The sequence below is a fragment of the Trematomus bernacchii genome, unplaced genomic scaffold, assembly GCF_902827165.1.
Source record: "Trematomus bernacchii unplaced genomic scaffold, fTreBer1.1, whole genome shotgun sequence".
NCBI classification, from domain to species: domain Eukaryota; kingdom Metazoa; phylum Chordata; class Actinopteri; order Perciformes; family Nototheniidae; genus Trematomus; species Trematomus bernacchii.
In genome coordinates this window covers 4,920,550-4,941,770 of record NW_022987714.1, presented here as the reverse complement: position 1 = coordinate 4,941,770, position 21,221 = coordinate 4,920,550, and the positions used below count along the sequence as shown (strand labels likewise).

General features: G+C 41.1%; 1 protein-coding gene across 3 annotated transcripts in view; it reads left to right on the top strand.

Moving 5' to 3' along the window:
* Positions 1-4,970: 4,970 nt before the first annotated feature.
* grm3 (glutamate receptor, metabotropic 3) overlaps positions 4,971-21,221 on the top strand; it is a 42,127-nt gene continuing 25,876 nt past the window's right edge. For 2 of the 3 annotated variants that reach the window (XM_034141761.1, XM_034141759.1), the window contains exons 1-2: positions 4,986-5,077; positions 18,474-18,533. The gene's annotated coding sequence lies outside the window, so the exon portion shown is untranslated. Of the gene's footprint in view, positions 5,078-8,762; positions 8,832-18,473; positions 18,534-21,221 lie in introns of all 3 variants that reach the window. The other variant, XM_034141760.1, reaches the window with a different exon arrangement.

The window sequence follows — 21,221 nt, the reverse complement described above, 5'->3', positions numbered from 1 at the left end:
GCATTGGTTTGGGTCTCTCCTTCCTCTCATCCATGCACTCTTATTTCAGAATGCTGGTGCAGATCGCCTCATATCATTAATCAATTATTCACCAGTAGCCTGTTAATGTTTTTAATGAGTGAGGCTGCTGCGGTCAATTACTATGAATTGTGGTCGTGGTGAGAAAGCTCATAGAGGCCAAATCAAATAGTGTACACATCTGTCTGTTTGTGTGCGCATGTGAAACACGTTTAATGTACATGCAAACACACCTGGAGCGTTTCTGCATTTACATTTGTTAAGAATGATTATTTCATTACAGAGAAACATTACAAATGGTGGCTCATCGTTTTCCTTCCCATTTCTGATTTTTTGCCACAGCCTTTTTTTTTTAAAGCACATTGACTCTCACCCAGATTCCAAATTTGTTGTGACACAGTTCTCTGCTGTGTTACAGTGAGTCCATCAAAGAATTGTTTTGGCATTATGGCTACGGACTTTTGTGATTCAATTCCTTCAACCATGAGGCCTAAAATGCAAGAAAGAAAGAAACGGTGTGAAAAAATAGGACATTCCCATCAGCACCTTTTATTAAGTATTCATTCTAACTGTTTATTGACAGTGCACATTGGGAAAATATTCTTTGGTTGAACATGTTTGACCGATAATGGAGATTCTTCCAAATTATCTGTTTTAAACCCTTGTATGGTATTCGGGTCTGTGGGACCCGTTTTTATTATTTAGCTAAAGAAAATATGATATGATAAATTATTTTTTCAAACCCACACTCAATGGCCTTTGCCCATTTTATGTGAAGAACATATATCAGAACACATTTTCAATGACCACCCACTGTACCCCCCCCCCTACACATTTATATGACATACAGGGTGTTCGGGTGCACTGGGCTAACAAAAGTGTGGAGATTGTAGGTCCTGTGCACCTGTCTGTGTGTGTGTGTGTGTGTGTGTGTGTGTGTGTGTGTGTGTGTGTGTGTGTGTGTGTGTGTGTGTGTGTGTGTGTGTGTGTGTGTGGTGTGTGTGGTGTGTGTGTGTGTGTGTGTGTGTGTGTGTGTGTGTGTGTGTGTTTTTTTGTGTGGCGAACAGACGAACATGAGACAGGTCAGTGCTCGTCCTGTGAAGAGTGTGGCCTGCAGTCTGTTGGCCATGCCTCTGTAACCGAGATAATTAGAGACCAACCCCCTGTGAGGAGCCATAAACAGCCCACACAACATTACCAAGCATATGATATTCACACCTTTTAACTCAGCAATTCAAGTTCACTACAGCCACTGTTTAAAGTTATCTGCTGTACATTGACACTGTTGTGTATCATCCCAACGTGATGTTGGCTCATTATTCTCATATTACATTACATTACATTACATTACATTGCATTTAGCTGACGCTTTTATCCAAAGCGACTTACAATAAGTGCATTCGACCAAGAAGATACAAACTTGAAGAAAAAGAATCATATAAGTGCATCAGGTTTCATAGAGCCAAAACATTTCAAGTGCTACTCAACTGTCTTTAGATAAGCCAGTCCTTTATTAGTATATAAGTGCTTTGTTAGTCATTTATTGCTCGAAGTGGAGTCGAAAGAGATGAGTTTTTAGTCTGCGCCGGAAGATGTGTAAGCTTTCTGCTGTCCTGATGTCAATGGGGAGCTCATTCCACCATTTTGGAGCCAGGATAGCAAACCGACGTGTTTTTGCTGATGGGAACTTGGGTCCCCCTCGCAGTGCGGGTGCAGCGAGCCGTTTGGCTGATGCAGAGCGGAGTGCACGTGCTGGGGTGTATGGTTTCCATGTCCTGGATGTAGGAAGGGCCAGATCCATTCACAGCATGGTACGCAAGTACCAGTGTCTTGAAGTGGATTCTAGCAGTTACTGGAAGCCAGTGAAGGGAGCGGAGGAGCGGCGTGGTGTGGGAAAATGTTGGAAGGTTGAAGACCAGACGAGCCGCTGCATTCTGAATGAGCTGCAGAGGTCGGATGGCACATGCAGGTAGACCAGCCAGGAGGGAGTTGCAGTAGTCTAGGCGCGTCATAGACAGTAAAGTCAATTATTATATAAATTTGAACCAGGTCAAAGGGAGCAAAGAGTGGGATGTCAAGTAGACATGTACAATTATTGTTATAGATTAAAACACAGCAATTTAAACTAATAGAACATTATAGATTGTAGTTGTAGAGGGGGTAACTCTAAGCGTTAGTAATGACATGACATCGTTTTTGTGACAGATTTGTGCTTTCTTGTGATACTATACATGAAGCCTGTTGATTTGGTGCAGTGTAATCAAGTGCGATCAATTCCGCATGGTTCCTCAAACAGGTGCTCGGTATAATTTGCTTTTCTAAGCAATATAATGTAAGTCTTTACAAATTGCAGTGCAGATATTCAGAGCTTGGTTAAGTCAGTCCACTGAGAGTTCTACTCTCCCATCTGGAGTGGAAATATTGAAGAACGCTTCAACCTTAAAATATAACCTCAATTAATAAAAGCAATGTTATGTTGTGTAAGTTAGTTGCATTGAAATCACAGTGGGAGTTTTCTGTGTGATTTGTATGTTGTGATTTTTTAAATGTGGCTCTAAATCTGGTCAATGTCAGAAACACACAACCTTAATCCTCTCTCAATAACAAAACGTTTTAACCCTTTACTTTCCATAAGGCACATGCAATGAAACAGCTGATTTCTTCATTATATGCCACAATATAAATTGCCAAAACCGGTATTATGGTCATCATAAAGAAGTCCTTTTGGCGACATCACAAGTGACCACACTGACCAAGCAAATGTAAGCTGGTGGTCATAGCTAGCCCGGTTTTGCCCAACACTGGGCACACTTCTAAGCACACTCACTCCTCTGTGTGAAGCTCCATCCATTCACGAGGCCAAGAAAGGAACAGAAGAACCATGGGAAATGAAGCATGGCTAATTCTATTAGCGCGGGGACACAAACAATCTGTGGGGAATCAAAGGAGAAGGAAACATAATCCCGGTGGACCCACTTCCTGCTGCATGAGCTGTAGCAGTTCACACCCTGATAAAGCACAAAGTTAAATTCCTGCACACTAGCTTGTGCAACCCAGACACTCTGTGCCTAATGCCTGAAGATGGTTCAATAAAGTGAAGTTCAACTTTTTCCGTATTTACTAACTGTCACATTGGAATCTATCTGTCTCCCTCAATCAGCCTTTCTTTCTCTCTGCTTTTCGGCTGTGCACTGACTCAGTCTACGGGAAAGGTAAAGCGCACATAAGCTCTCTCACTGAGGGACCCTTATGGGACAAGCTGGCTTTCTTGGGCTTTTCTGCATATATGCATGCCATGCAGACAATGGGGTCATTTATTAGAGTAGCCAGTAGTATGTGTGAGCTGGAGCGGTCAGGGGATGAGGATGAAATTCGGGAAAGCTGTGACTGACACTTAGTCGCTAGTGTGTGTGTGTGTGTGTTGGTGTGTGTGTGTGTGTGTGTGTGTGTGTGTGTGGTGTGTGTGTGTGTGGTGTGTGTGTGTGTTGTGTGTGTGTTGTGTGTGTGTGTGTGTGTGTGTGTGTGTTCTTTCCACCTCATGCCTGTGCATGCTTGTGTGTCACAGAGGTGTAAAGTGGAGCTCTTACCCTTACTTCTTCAGGCAACTAATCAATCTTTGCCCATCCTAAGCTTGTCCCCTGAGACAGTTTCCTTATGCCATATGGTGTCACACAGTGGATACATGAGAAACATATGAGCAGTCAGAATCTCCCGCCTCCTTTCCTTTTACATCTGCATACAAAACAGCAAAACAACAAGCCTGTGGCCTGTAGCTGCAATCAAAAAGAACTGCTTTAAGCAAGCCCTGTATCACAGTGTATCGCTCTGCACTTGACTAACTTACAATACTGAAATCAGGGCCTATACACTGAGTGTCTGTCTCTCTCTCTCTCTCCCTCTCGCTCTCTCTCTCTCTCTCTCTCTCTCTCTCTGTGTGTGTGTGTGTGTGTGTGTGTGTGTGTGTGTGTGTGTGTGTGTGTGTGGTGTGTGTGTGTGTGTGTGTGTGTGTGTGTGTGTGTGGAGGGGGCTCTGTGACCCAATCATGCAAGAAGAGGATTTTCTGTTCAATAGGAGCTGCACACTTGCATACTGTACTTGCATTCTAATGACTCCATGTGCATAATCATACAAACAAGTATGCACAGATGAGTATGTACACACACACACACACACACACACACACACACACACACACACACACACACACACACACACACATACACACACACCACTGAGTGCCAGTGTTTCTGTTCTCATTCTGAAAGAAATAAGGGGGAACACTATGAGAGATATGCCTAACTTGTAGAAAAGACAGTATAATGTGTGTGTGTGTTGTTGCAGCGCATCATGCCTACTGTTGTCAGTGTGCAATAGGCTTCGGATGTAGACTTCTCGTCACTAAGGGGGTTTTGGATGTGCTATATCTCTAACACTGAACCATGCCGCCAATGCCAGGATTTTCATGTTTATGCTCTTATTATCCTCGTACTTCGTGGAGTGTGATGCTGTGTTAAAACATTGATGGAGCTTGCATAAAATAAAAAAGGATGTTAAATTTGGCTTTTTTTCTCTCAATATATATATATTGAGTCAGGATGGATGGGTGTAAATGGATTCTGTATGTCATCCTGCACCTCAAACACACATGTTAAACATTCAACTGGGATCATCTCTCTCCCTCTCTCTCTCTCTCTTCAGTGAAAAAGAGTTGTTGTTCTGAGTGGTAAACATGTGCTAAGGGGGGGGGGGTGAATGGCTAAGTTTTTCTTTTTATCCAATAAAATTGTCTCCTTGCCAGATCGATTGTTGTTGCTAGGAGACTGAAGCATCCTTTGGCAAGGGGCTACAGCTCTCCACGTCTGTTGTTTCTCTCTCGCTCGCTCTCACTCACATGCACGCGCTCTCTCACTCACACACACATCCACGGAGCTGGCGCGCAGAGCAGTGGCGCCCATCCTCTCTCACAGTGCGACTCCTCCGAGGGATCAGGAGTAGACTAAGTCAAACTTCCAGCGGCTGAAGATTTGTGCTCAAGCTTTGAAGGACCCAACTCGTCAAGGTAGGTCAAATATAACATATTCCTTTGTGGTGGTCAAATGTGTTGCAGTGTTAGATTTCGTGTTAGACGACAGAGTGCAGAGAAAAATTGTCAGTCCGGGACCGTTCGTCAGCCAATCCTACGGTGGGGAACAATTTGCTTTGAACTTTGCGCAGGATTTAAACACCCAGTTGCACTGCATAAATGTGGTTCCTGTGTATTTATTTTTAATAAGATGCCTATACAGATCGCGGGTTGTGATAAAGAAAAAATCCCCAGAAGCCAATCTCTGCAGCAGATGCATGATAAAGATACAGTAGGTGAAACAAAGAGTATCTGCAGTTGCGTATTTTACCCCGCGTGGAGAAGTTATTTGGGTTCAGACAGACCGCTGTCCCGCGGCTTGAAGCTTTCTGGGGAAAAGATGGGCGGGTAGTGCGTCTCTGGAAACAGGCATACAGGTGGGTCTGGTAACCGTGTGTGGTGTATCAGAGGAATGATGCTGAACAACCATAACACACCTTCCGACAGAGGAGAGGCGCGTGGACCTTTAATAAAGCAGGACAAAAACGTCTACATCCACACTACGTAGCCTACACAGACTTTAGACACCGACTCTTGTTGATGCATCAGCAGTTTCATATTGTTCTTCTTAGACTTTGAGGCGCATTAGAACTTCTCTCCTCCCCAAAATTGTTTTATCTTTCACTCATACTCCAAATTACATATTTGAATTCTAATTACGAGTGAGAAATCCAGGCCTGTTGGCAGTCTTAATAACATTAAACACCTTACATTTTGTACACAGTGTTCAAATATTCCGTTGTATTGAAAGAATAGGCTAGTCAGATATATTTATCCTTGACACCTTTCCTTGGTGATCACATTGGCATGGATTGTATGCACACTTCAGATGGTGGTAAGACACCATATTTCCTGCACCCACGATGAATTCATTCATGTGATGATCAGCCAATAAATAACTTGGTGTTAATGCACCTTGTAACTGTCCTAAATCAAATGGTAAAACTTTGCTGAAATGGCACACAGCCGACAAGGATAACTTTATGTTGCTCTTTTATCAGTGTCAAACATTGTATTGAAAACTATTACTAGTTAAATGTGACACAGATTTACAAAATCATGCATGGTGCAAGTTTCTGCTGTGGTAATTGCTTTATATAGCTGAAAAGGAATTGCAATATCAACATCAAAAGATAGGCTTGCTACAGTAAAGAAGTAATGAGAATTTTAAATTGCCTCTTATTCTTTGTATGCTCTATTAGACAGGAGTGAAAGAACAACCATTTACTCAGAGAAGGGATGGGCAGTGCCTCTACCGCTAGATATCTGAGGGGCTTCGTCCCATTGCAGGTATATACATAATGATAAAAGTAATAATGATAATAATTATAAATATTTTGTGCAGCAGTGAGAAATCAAAGCATTAATTGATTGCGGTATTTGCATTCTTTCTCTATTCTTTAGGGATTGAGGTTCAACAAAAGCAAATCTCTGGAACATGTTTTGCTTCTGACTCTTGACTTTACCGATACGTTGCATTGTGTTTGTATTTTGAGATTCATGTGTTTTTGCCCAAGAGTGTGTGTAACCTGTTGCGGTATAAAGTGTTATTTCATAAATGTGTTCATTCACACATGTACAGGATAAACATTGATGAGTGTCTGTGAGCTGTGTGCATGGGTCAAACACTAGGAGGGGGTCTGCAGTCGGTGTCCTTGTTAAAGACATTTCATGCATCTTTATGAATGTGTTTGTTTTTGCAAGTGTGTTTGGGCAATGTGCATCTTTGTGTAATTCAGGGGAACATTTTTCCTTTTCAGTGGATAGGGCTTGAATTTCCGCATTTTTGTGCTGGTGAAATTGTGTGTGTGTGTTGTGTGTGTGTGTGTGTGTGTGTGTGTGTGTGTGTGCGTGTGCGTGTGCGTGTGCGTGTGTGTGTGTGTGTGTGTGTGTGTGTGTGTGCGTGTGCGTGTGCGTGTGCGTGTGTGTGTGTGTGTGTGTGTGTGTGTGTATAACTGTATAAATGGCCTTGTAGCGTCCACACAGCACAACTCACAGTATATCGTTAGCAGTGTCGCTCTGTGCATAGAGAAAGGAAGCCCCTGCATTGTTGATGTCCTCTAGGTGTTTTGTAAATGTGAATTTGCAAACAAGTTACTTGTACATGTAAGTGCGTGAGGTGTCAGATTGTTTGGGTTAGTGAGAATGGCAGGTTTATTGTTTTCCTGAGGGGTTTTCTGTGATTGGTCAGGTTAGTAATGCCTTTAATAAAAACAGAATCTGGTGACCTTTTACCGACGTCACATAGACTTAGTTCAATGATGTCTTACAGCCCAAATGTTAATCCTGAGCATAGAGTTGAAGTTAAAGAATGAGAAATAAGGGTCTGGAGTAATGTGGTAAAGAAAGTGCCAAGAAAAGGTCATACATTTCAAGGATGCTTTTTGGACGACACCTGCAGCATGATTTACTTCTCTGCTCTCCATATGTGGCTTGTCAGGATCTGTAACGTATATAGAGACACCTGATCATGTACATTAATAAGGACTGAGATGGAGGTGTGTTTAATCATTTGACTGTCACTACTGGAAAACATTTGAACAAACTCATATTCTAGTTGACCAGAGCCGTGCTGCATGAAGGACAAACGTTTTTACTGTTCAAGCTTGCAAGAGATGTGTAATATCTCCCTTTTTTTGGACTGAAATATAATATCATCCAGATAAAACATTTGATGGATCAATGGCGATCTGTAAAGTCCAAATTGATCACACAGCAAATGTTGACCTGATGACGGCAAAGCTGTCAAAGCTTCTTCCCCCATACGTAAATACGTTTGTTTTTATTGTACAAACTAAAAGCACAATTTTAGAGTTTGTGTTTGTAGAAATATGTGATATGGTATATTTTCAATATATTTTGGGGTATTTTAACATACTTAAATGCAAAGTTTTAGTGTGGCTGCAGCTCTAGAAAGTCTGAAGTGTATTTAAACAAAATCATGCTACCTTCAAATTATTGAGTCTACTGAAAAGCACACTAGTAGAATATAAAAAAATCTCCTGACCGTGTACAGAAACTTTTACGTACTGTAGAGCCACTAACGTTTTGATTAATAGAGGCTTTAATCTGTTCTTCACGAGTAAAACCTCTGCGAAACTGAGCTTTAATATAAACGGGTGAATATACTTTTGATAGATTATGACCAAAATATATATATGTAAAGAATATTAGTGATGTAACAGATAAACATATGTTCTGCATTGTAGATGTTTTGCAAGAACATTTTGTAAATATGTGCAAACATTTAACAACATTTTGGAATTACAATTGGTGGTTATGTGCCCTATTTGACATTAATAATACATTTGATGAGTATTGAGTGTATTCTAAGAGTGTTTGTTTGAACACTTTTGAAGCTCTACAGGTGTTTCAGAGAACGGCATATACAAGCTTTTTGATGGTGCTGTCCATGGTGCTGAATTCATTTTTAAGAGACATGAATGATTGAAGTCTTTGTTAAGTGTTTATTCACATTAGAATACCAATAATAAATGGAATTAACATGACATGAAACACAATGCTTACACACTGTCAATAGACAATAGTCACACTGAATACATTATACAAATTAATGATGAATTGTCTTCTTTCTGTTTCCATGTGCTTATCAATTCTGCAGACCAGGGGATAAAACCATGGGATCTAATCTCAGTAGAGCCAAGAGGAGTCTTAAACACTAATAAAACAGGTAGGTAACTTAAAAATGAATGTCTGCTTTCATGCAAACAACAACAGTACCACATTATAAACAAAAATATACACAAAAAAAGATATACATAACCATCAAATGCTAAAAATAATAAAACAAATACATACAGTGATGCAGTGGTGTATGCTGCTTGAAAAGTTAAGTCAGAGATGTGTTGTTGCTGTTGCTAACGGAATATATTTGTCATTACAGCTACTAAAAATAAAACCTGATTTGATTTGATTTGATTTAAATGTTTGCAAAATGAGTTTTAAAAATGTTCCGAAGGGTACCTGAAGTTATGGCTTTTCAAGTTTTTTTATACAACAGTTGCTCCGCTCCACATGTTTCTTGCACTGTTATGCTCTACTGAGGAAACAGGGAAGAGTCTGGAAATCACTGCTGCTTCCCACAGCTCACCTCTCAACAGCAGTCACAACACACACTGAGCTGCACACACACACACACACACACACACACACACACACACACACACACACACACACACACACACACACACACACACACACACAGCGTTTGCACCGCACTCTGTGTTCACTGACATCCATCCTTTGCTAAATGTGCACACACACACACACACACACACACATATACACGCACACACATATACACACACACACACACACACACACACGCATACACACACACAGGGGATGAGGCAGTGAAAGGGCAGTGGGATGTACAGCTGCGATGGTGTGTCTCAGAGAGAGATCAGACTCTTTAATAAATGATGAGTCTGAGGAGGGAAGCAGTGTGTGTGTGTGTGTGTGTGTGTGTGTGTGTGTGTGTGTGTGTGTGTGTGTGTGTGTGTGTGTGTGTGTGTGTGTGTGTGTGTGTGTGTGTGTGTGTGTGTGTGTGTGTGTGTGTGTGTGTTGTCATGCAGTGGATATTATGCAAAGTACCAAAGTGCAGGTAAATCAGCATCTGACCCTATTTAAAGTTATACATTTTTTTTATTTCAAGTTTTTATGTTTAGTTTTTCATAACCGAAGACTGAGTGTGACAGTTGAGATCTTATATAGTTAATGTTACTAAATGTTGTGGGTTAGGGTCAGATGCCTGTGTGAGATGGATAGTACAAAGTGAAGAAGTGGCTTACTGGTCATGCAGTGGATACTATGCAACGTACCAAAGTGCAGGGAAATCAGCAAATGACCATATTAAAAGTTATACGATTTTTATTTGTTTGAATCGTTATGTGTATTTATCCATGCTTTATCTGATGAGTGTGACAGATCTGATCTTACATAATTAATGTTAATGTTACAGCTCAGCAAAATCAATCAAGTCAAAGATGCAAATGTGAGTAAATGGTTCAAATGAATACCCATCACCAAAAACCCCTTTATTTCAGGCCATGTTTAAATACATTAGGTTGAGCTTGTTGTTCTGCAGTGGGAACTAAAGTTCTTCATCAGTCCAAAAATGTTGCCTGAACCAGAAAAATTGACCACCCAGAACAAAAGTAGACTGATTTATACCATCATGATAGCACTGTCTGATTAGAGTTATGTCTGCTTAGATCCACTCCACTAACATATCATGTTAAACACACCTGGGACCTGCAGTAATAGACCTGCTTCATGTCTCTGGTCATTGGGTGGACCTCGAAAAACCTCTAGTTGGAACAATCAGTTTTCCAATTAGGAGTAGGTGGACCACACTTTAATTCTGAACATAAGTGAGTATGCAGTCATTGTTTTTAACACATCACCACCACACTGAATGAACCTGTGTTAGATGTACTAATGACTATAGTGTCTCTAACCAGGTGAGGTATACTGTGGTCAATACTCTATACTCCCTACCTGTCTTTAGTTACACTCTGTACACCTCATGTATCAGCACACGAGTGGGGTGTGAACATGAACTAAGTAGGTTGCAGCAGCCCCTGTGCCATGAAGAGTTTGACTAATGCTCCTTGATGACTCCCAGGGCCATTACATGACAGTTAAGTTGATAGATGCTATCAACAGAGAGGTAATTCTCAGTTTGACTGGCCCGCCGCTCTCTCCAGTGATGAAATGCAAATCTGATTAATGCCTTCACACATGTTCCTATCCTGTTCTGTTTTTAGGCTGAGCAGCCATTTTTAATCAGGCCATATCAGATGAGCTGTAGATCACCCAATAAATGGGAAAAAACACTGTTGAGTCATTAATACAAAGAGTACGATCTGAAACTCATTGGGCAGCAACACGAGATACATCTATGGCTGCAACTAACTATTATTTTCATTATACTTTATTTGAAACATCCCATTCATTTTTATTTTGGTCAATAAAAATACAGAAAAACATAAGAGTAATTCCCGGAGCCCAAGGGAATGTCTTCAATTGCAGGTTTTGTGTGACAAATACTCAAAAATCACGAAAATGTATACATTACCAAAAACACAGAAAAGCTAAAATTCCATTCAAAAAAGACTGAAGCGTGCAGTTGTTTGGCGTTTTTGCCTGAGAAAAACTAAAGCATGAAATAAAAAAAATAAAAAATTGTCATCTATCTTATTTCCATTTAATATCGTTCTGAAGTTCCAACGTTTTTGGAGGGCTCATTGTGGTTAAATGTATTATATAAACGGTCAACAATGTGCAAAGATCCCAGTGTAGACTCTGTATGGTGCTCGTAGGTTAAAAGCTCTTTTATTAAATCCTTCTGAGTACCACCTGCACAGGAAATGTTAGTCTTTGATTCCCATGAAGTACACCAACGCGTGTATGGGTAAATCCAATTTCTATTGTGAATGTTCTGTATCTATCACCGCATGTGGACACCGCAGTTCTTTTGTTATTCAGAGATCAATTATTGTGCGGGTAAAATCTGTTCAATTTGAGCTATCTGTAAGGTCCGGAAAATCCATTTGTATGTTTCTTACATGATACAGCCTTTACCCTTTCAACCTAATGCAGGTCACGAAATGGACTGATTAATCAATACAGTAAAGGTTGGCTTCTGTTGTCTGACTGTGTGAAAGGAACAGTCCTCATACCAGATCATTGATTTTGATTGGTAATTGGCGCTAAAGGTGGTGTAACCCAAGTTAGCCATTGCAACCCCTATACAGAAAGTATATTAAAAATCAATGTTCAGTGAATGGACTGAACTTACTCAAAGTGGTGAGTTTTCTATTCCATGGGGATTGGTGTTTTTTATAAAGGATCGAGGGATATACATCAAGTTTGGCTGGCTGTTGGGCTGTTGTGTTTTCTGTCCTATTTATGGATCATCAGTCTTTCCTGCCTAAAATGTACTTTGTAAATAATTAATGGTCACAGCCCATTGCACCCGTTAGACTGTCAGAAGTCTTTGACACCTTGCCTACAGACACACACACACACACACACACACATACACACACACACACACACACACACACATACACACACACACACACACACACATACACACACACACACACACACACACACACACACGCACACACACACACACACACACACACACACGTGCACGTAATTACTAAGTGAGAATGAAAATAAAAGTAACACTTTTCACGCATTTCAGGAAAAGGGCAACACACTTCCTATCTCCTACAACAACACAGTCTCACTCCCTGATAGTCCAATAGCGACGCTTGGTCAGGGTCCTTTGGCGTGCAGTTGTGACGCGCCGAGTCTCCTTCAGCTTCATAAACGGACGCAAAGAGCTTTCAACTGATTGCAATGTATTCCCATCGGCGGCGGTATTTGGCGCTCAGGGAAGCACCGCATTGGTCCATATCGGCGGCAGTTAAAGGCAATGTGAGCGTCCATTCCCATTGGATAACGGAGGATTTTACACCCGGAATTAAGTATTCTCCTTACTGTTGATTTTAAAGTGATATCTGCACTACTCATCAACTCAAACACACCAGATTATCCTTGTTAATTACACAGCATTGATTGGTTTAAATTGTGTACAATGCTTTTGTATATTTCCCCTTCGATTCGGAGAAACAAATATTTTTTCGGAGTTTAGGATTGCCGAAGACACTACACTACCCATAATCCTCAGCTATCGTTCCGCTTTGCTCGACAAACCCTGTGATTAGTCCTCAACAGTGGCGAGCCGTGAGCTTTATACCTAGGCCCTCTGACCCCCACCCCTTCCCTCGAAAAAAAGAAAAAAAAAGAGTTATTACGTCCCAGCGTATACTTCAGCGGAATATCAAAACAACGGCCCAGGGTGCAAAACGCATCAATGACAGCGACCCTCTACCACACAAAACAACACCTGTGAACCCAATTTGTGTTCTTTGACATTGAAAATGATATTGCATTGTGTTTGTTACTTTCGTATGTCTTAAGTGTAATTTGGCATGCTTTTATTTTGAAGGCGAGTTCACGCTGTTGACAGGAAGTTGTTGTTGCTATGGAAACAAGAAAGTTTCACAGCGGGCGGAACTCGTCATAAAGTCCGCGATAATAAAACCCACCCATTTAGAGGGAAGATATGATTGGTCAATTGTACTGTCATTTGACATTACTCTCTCGTTCAGTTACTATAGCGGGCCCTCTGTGAATCGCAGAGAGGCCCGCTATAGTAACTGACATTCAAACAGAGACTGAACAGCCAGATTCGAAGGATTTATTTCTTTGGAAATGTTATTTTATTAAATCAAGTTTTTTTTCGGTAAAACTAATGAAAAATATAACAAAAATAATATTAAAAATATATATATTTTAAAAAAATATATTTTTTTTTAATGTTTTTAAATATTATTTTTTGGAATATCTTAGGCCCTCACAGAGGGCCTAGAGGGCCCTGACGGCTCGCCACTGGTCCTCAAGCTCTTTGATTGGTTGACCTCCAACTGCATTCCATATGAAAAAAACGTTTCGTAAAAGATAAAATCATACTTTATTCAGCAGTGCTTGCTTTACTCTTTGAAAGTCATCACATGAATGCATTGTAATAATGGTTTGGCTGCATTAAATATTACACATCTTTCGTAGTTCTTTATTTATCTACAGAGATTGGGCTTCAGAATAGACCGGAAACTATTCTTTTACCGTTCTGTTTTAATTTCACAATAAAGTTAGTAGTAATATTTTGTTTTGATATTATTGTTTTTTATTAACTAGACCGCTGGGTCGTGTTAAGACCATCTTTTCTGTGTTGTATATATCCGTCGTAAACTAAACCATAAACTTCCGCTCCGCCGCCTTGTTGGCCACAACGGAGAGGCTGTGGTTATGGGCTTCAGAGGTGGTGTTATCTCTGAGAGCCCTCCACATCCCGGGACTGGAGAACAGGGGGGCCGACCTCATGTCGAGGGGCGGCCCCCTGCCAGGCGAGTGGGCGCTTCACCCGGAGGTGGTGAAGCAGGTCTGGGCCCAGTTCGGGAGAGCAGAGGTGGACCTGTTCGCCAGCCGGCGCAACAGCCACTGTGCCCTGTGGTTCTCCATGGCTCTGAGCGACGACCCGCCCTTGGGGGTGGACGCGTTCGCACACGAGCCATGGCCAAGAAAGCTGCTCTACGCCTTTCCACCGCTGCGTCTCATTCTCGCAGCGGTGAGTGAGGCGAGAACGTCTGTCAGTCATCCTAGTGGCTCCGGACCACGTCGGGGGAATGAGGGGTTACGTTTGGTTACCCTAGTTATATAAGCACAGACGGAGCCCTCTACTCGGGGCACTGTCTGTCCTATACCGCTCACTGAAGAGAGGTGTAGGATGACAGTCAGGAGGCGAGGCCTCCTTTTATACGGTGAGATGTGCACGCATTGAGGTGGGCCCGCCCCGGGGCCGGCTACATCTATAGAAGTCTCAGTAGGTGACTGCTTGCATGATAAGGTAGTACCCATAGAGTCCAGTAGAGGGCTCCGCCTGTGCTTATATATCAAGGGTTACCATACGTAACCCCTCGTTTTGTTGCATGTGTTATATTTGATGAAAACATTTAAATATTAAGAGTACATACAAAATAGGGGGAAAGTAGAAGGTCAATGATAGAAATATAGAATAGAAAATATCAAGAAGATACTGTAAATGATATCTAGACTAAAACAGTTTAGTGCCGGATGTACAAAGATATTAATAGGAGGATGTGCAAAACAGACAAACTAATTAGGCTTTATTTAAACATTAAAGAATACTTTAGGTTATGGTCTTCTTTTAAATACATGTAAGCAAAAAGCGTTGGGGGTATCTACAGATAAATATTAAGCCTGACAAAGTACATAATAAAGTCTAATATATTGCATGGTTTGTTTTGGGACTTGACAATCAACTTTCCTGCAATGTTAACTATGTTGAAGCACTTATTTTAACCGATATTATACATATTTATTATACTCTTATAAGATGTATGTAGATAGTATAAGAAATGTGCAGAAAATGACAGTTTAATGGTGGAGGTACACAGATATCTTGTAATGCACTGTTGAGGAACCTGCGACCCAAGTCTTTCATTCATTGCATATCTACACCGTAGTTGTGTATATGATATGTCAATGAACCTTAGAAAATCTTGAAATCTTGAAAGGGATGTGCAAAATAGTCATTATATACAGTCTTTAATTAACTATTAGTAGAGAATAACGAGTAATGAATATGCTTTATAGGGATCTGCAGATACATTTGTTTAGTCTTTTCAAGCACCCACTACCAATTATCTCGCCTGATTGTTGGCACTTGACCATCACCTTCACTGAATTGTACTCAGGTGTAACTAAAGTCTGATGTAAGGGTTGTTTATATTTCACATCATTAATCAGAATCTGTAAAGTAACTAAAATAAATGTAGTGGAGTAAAAATGCCAGGTTAACCTTAAAGAAAGCCCTCAGGATTATAAAAGACCCCCATCACCCCAGCCACAAACTGTTCTGTCTGGCAGGCGGTACCGCAGCATCCGGAGTGGACACAGACCACCAGACTCAGGGACAGTTTCATCCCACAGGCCATAAGACTATTAAACACCTGCACTTTTGAAACAACATCCATAACATTCATCTGGCTGCTACTTAGAAATTATTTATCTAATATATCATATTCCAATCATGTGTACTCTTATTGCACTATTGCACTATTTCACTATTTTACTATCTTTCTTTTTGTATTTACTTGCACAATTTTTTCTGTTTTTCTGTTTTATTGTGTTGCACTGTTGGAGGAGCCTGTGACCTAAGATTTAATCGTCATAACTACACTGTAGCTATGTACGTATGACCAATAAAAGTGTGGGGGGGGGGGGTAGGACACGTTCGAGTCCTGTTTTGGATAGTGTGCCGTCGATGGGTTTCATTCCATTTCAAAGTGCTGTTTGACACTCGGCGTAAACTTTGCGCACTGCCACTCCAACATCCAATCACAGAGCTTGAAGACTAATCACGGGGTTTGTCAAGTAAAGTGCATGGTGTAGTTCTAAACGATAGCTGAGGATTCTGGGTAGTGTAGTGTCTTCTGCCATCCTAAACTGCGAAAAAATATTTGTTTCTCCGAATCGAAGGGGAAAAATACAAAAGCATTGTACACAATTTAAACCAATCAATGTTGTGTAATCAACAAGGATAAACTGGTGTTTTTGAGTTGATGAGTAGTGCATATATCACTGTAAAATCAATCGACAGTAAGGAGAATACTTACTTCCGGGTGTAAAATTCTCCGTTATCCAATGGAAATGGACGCTCACATTGCCTTTACAGTTTTTCTCGATTGCTAACACACTAAATTATACTAAAGCACAATTATTTTAACTGACACTCAAAGAGCAAAACATCGGCTCAAATCTCCAAAACTCTAAACACGTTTTCAGCTTTTCACACAATTTGCAAATCAACATGGCACTTTTTGCAAACCACTGCACACGTTTCTCCACGTAAGACACAGGAATCTGACATAAAGTCACGTGTTAGCTGGTTTAAAACACTGATATTCAAAATGCCTCACACATGGACCAATAATCAAGAAACACGTTCCACCTGACCAAACACCTGATAGCATAATTGTTGGCTCATCAATCAGGATGTTAGCACTATAAAAAGACCACAGGTGAGTACTTTCTTACGGCAACAATGGAAGCCAACATGGAAGCAAGAGGAAGAGGAAGAGGAAGAGCTGGGCTGAGAGTGAGAGGAGGAGGAAGAGGTGGGGTGAGAGTGAGAGGAGGAAGAATGAGAGGTCGAGGTAGAGCTGGAGGGAGAGGACGTGGACAAAGAAGAATACTCTCTAATGAAATCCGGGCCACTTTGATCGGCCATTTTATCAACCATGGTTTGACGATGAGAGAGATGGGATTTCTTTCAACAATTCATTTGTATTTCTTCATTTACTGTATTTCTGTAAACTCAAGCAATCTTTCTCTGCAGAAACCTCTATGTACAGAGCATAGCCCATAACAGATGAAAGTGCTTTAGATTATGCTCAGCAGTGTGTAGTTGGGTGGTCAAACAATCTAGTATTATGAATGAAGTGTGTTATATTTGGTGCAAAAGTTTGCATTTGGTAAATGTTTATGTAGTTTTGAGTGCAGTTCTTCACTTAGCAGGAGAAATGAGGTGTTTTGCACTTTGGGTGTGTGGTTTTGTGAATTGTGTTTAGTGTTCTGAGAAACTGAGCAATTTAAAAAAAAGTGTGTGTTAGCAATCGAGAAAAACTGTAACTGCCGCCGACATGGACCGATGCGGTGCTTCCATGAGCGTCAAATACCGCTGCTGATGGGAATACATTGCAATCAGTTGAAAGCTCTTTGCGTCCGTTTATGAAGCTGAAGGAGCCTCGGCGCGTCACAACTGCACGCCAAAGGACCCTGACCAAGCGTCGCTATTGGACTATCAGGGAGTGAGACTGTGTTGCCTACAACAGTTAATGTGCCTTACATTCACTCAGCACTAATGAGTAACACTGTACTTATTTGGCATTTGGCACTACTTAATTATTGTTTTATTATTGTACTCCCATTGTGTTATTGAATATTTATTGCCTGTACAGCACTTTGGTCAACTGAAGGTAGTTTTAAATGTGCTATATAAATAAATAAAGATTGAGATTGAGATTGGAGAGTTATAGAAGAAGAGTTAGATGCAAAGACAGTAAAACAGATTCAATTTATTTGTGCAGATAAACAAGACGGATAAACAGGCACACACACACACACACACACACACACACACACACACACAGGAAAGAACACACTCAGGGGGCTGGGTTGGGGGGCTATCTCTCCTCTCTGTGTGCTGCGGTCCATCGACCCTGAATGGCTGCTCTCAGCTGGATACGTGTCATCCACAGCAGCCCTGCCTGTTAGGGGGAGAGCGTGGGCTGTGGAGGGTGTAAGGGAGGGGGAAATAAATGGGGAGAGAACCAGCAAGGAAAGGATGTGAGAGTGAGTGGAGGAGAGGATGCACTGGTGATGCAATGGAGGAACATGGGAATGAAAAGCAAGAATGAAAAGAGGACTTTGGTGGGTGCATATGCAGCCTACTCAGTGACTCTAGATCTGAACAAGGTCAGGGGTGAAATGGGGTTGTCTGTCAGATGTTACTCTGCGTCATAGCTCCCAGGGAGAAGGGTCATTACTCTTCCTCTTCTGATCCTCGATCCTCTTCTTCTATTGACAGTCAGGTTGTTGTCGGGCTGTTGTTTACTCGCCTCATGTGTGTCTTCCATCTCTCTTTTAATAGGTGTCTGTGGTGATGTTGCCATGTGCCAGCTGCCATCTGCTCTTGTCCTCCTTTATTCAGGTAAGATACTGAGTCGTATAATGAGACGCCTATATGCGGTATATATATATATATATATATATATATATATATATGTAACAGGTAAAAGTATACGTCTTTATTACTGGTTTTACTTGAAGAATATGAAATGCATTTCTTTAAATGAATAATTCACCTTTTTGGAATTGTGCTTATTTGATTAGTGAAGATCAATTCCATCATGTCCATTTAATTCAAGGCTACATTAGCACTGTGCTTAGCACTGAAAACACGGGAAAACTAGTCTTTCCAAAGTCAATAAAAGCAGCCTATCAGAACCTAACAATCTATTATACACTGGCTACACTGTGACAGGCCATGACAGAAGTTAAGGATGCAAGTAAGTTGACCATAGCACCCCCCCCCACCCCCCCACCCCCCCACCTTCCCCGTACAGATAGCAAGCTCTTCACCACTATTTAGGAACATTCTCCAGTTGTCTTCACTGTGGATATTCTTGCATTTGAGGTTTGAGACTAACTGCCAAAGGGAAAAGGCAAGAGGCCATTCCAATTTCACATGATCATTTGGCAGTGTCCATAATTGTCTGTTGTCTGTATACTTGGTCTGATTTTCTAAATGGACAGTTTGTGAATTTGATGCTTGCAACATATTGTGTCCTATACTTTAGCCTGCGTGGCCTAGCAATATTTTTTATAATAATGAAAAAAAGGACAAGAAGTGAACCATTCTCTGTTTACTGTGTTTGCTTTGCTTACACAGTTGCTCTTGAGACAGGAAGCTGGGTTTGGGGACTTTCCAATAAGTTATAATAAAGCAAACATTTAACTTCAGTGGACACCATGACATGAGATAGTATTTATTTCAAGAGCTTCCAATTACATTAAAGCATGCTGTCAAAGTTTGGTGTCAAATGAAACTGTTGTTAGAGTCTCAGTTTCATAAATATACAATGTTCTATGCCACAACACACACATCCATGTGTATGTCCTCGATACACAAATGCAAATAGGAAACAAACAAACTGCCACATCTGCAACCTTGTTGCAGTGCTGTCCTGAAAACTGAGCTCATTACAAAGTTCCTCTTTGTGTGAATTTAAAAAGTGGCCTCTTACAGTATAATGTAAATGTGTTTGAAGAGGAACAGCTACAGCATTTCAGTGGAGAACTGTGAATCATAGAAAAGAGCGTCTGCCTTCTTTTTTACCCCAATGGGCAAACAAACATACTATGGACAAATGCACACACACACACACACACACACACACACACACACACACACACACACACACACACACACACAACACACACACACACACACACACACACACACACACACACACACACACACACACACACACACACATACACATCTAGTGTGTGACAGCATGGAAAACGGATGTAAATCTTTCATGGACACCATAAATTTCAGGCATTAAGTTTATTAATACTTTTATCAAATACATGTCAACGTCCTGTGGGATTTTGACAGGAAATAACCATTCAAAGCAAAATCATCAGAATGTGTCCGGTACAAAGGGGACTTTAAAAGACCATAACAAAGTACACCATATACATTTCACTTTAGTCAAATTGGGTAGTAGCAGTCTAATCCCTTCTGTAATAATAATGTATCGTACATTCATCATACATTCTGATTATGTGTGTCTACTGTACATGTTTCCTGAACACTCTCATTCAGATCTCTGTTGGTTGATAGGGGGGAGGTAAAACATAGAAATAGTCTGCTTTTAGGTCAACCCCTCAGAGAAGCAGAGATGTGTTTTTGTGCATGTGTGTTGGTGTGTACGTCTGTGTGTGCATGTGTGGGTGGGTGTTTGTCTGGGTTAGTGTATTTGTCTGTATACGTGTGTGTCATATTACAGAGCAGAGTGGTAAAGGGATGGCATCCGCCTGCAGAAAAACCTGAGCTGCCTGCATCTAAGAGAAGCTTTCATCCTCCTACCTGCCCACCAAAGAGGGGAGGCATGCACTTTCTCTCTCTCTTTCACACACACACACACACACACACACACACACCACACACACACACACACACCACACACACACACACCACACACACACACACACCACAACACACACACACACACACACACACCACACACACACACACACACAAACCAGGGTTAAGGCCAGAGATGCCTGCAATCAACAAAGATTCCACTAAATGCTTGCTCCTTGGTCTAGATTGATTTTCATGGTCAAAACGTCAACCCCCAGCCTCTGTCTCATGTCTCATGAGTACTGGGGAGACTGCAAAAGAGACATGAGAGACAGCAAGCTATTTCCTACTCAGGGCTTTACTGACTTAGCATAAGCTAAATAGTGGCGAAGATATAAACAGAAAGAGTGAGACTAGCGTAGGAACAGGTTATTTATTATATATTAAGCTGGATCTTTGAATCCTTGGGCATGTAGTATTGCATTTACATACAGTTGTAAAACTTGCAAGAAAAGAAAGGTCAAAATCAATGCATCAGGGATTGGGATATGCTGACTTTACTAGCCTATCTCCACCTGGTAATAACTTGCAATATATCTTGATATCTGATCTGACTAAGGAAATATGCAAGTTGTTTAATGCACCCGGAGCGCATTACAATCAGGACGCTATCAGATCAGCCAGAACACATCTGAGGGGGTTTGGCTCGCATCGAAACCGGATATCGTACACGTGTAAATGTAA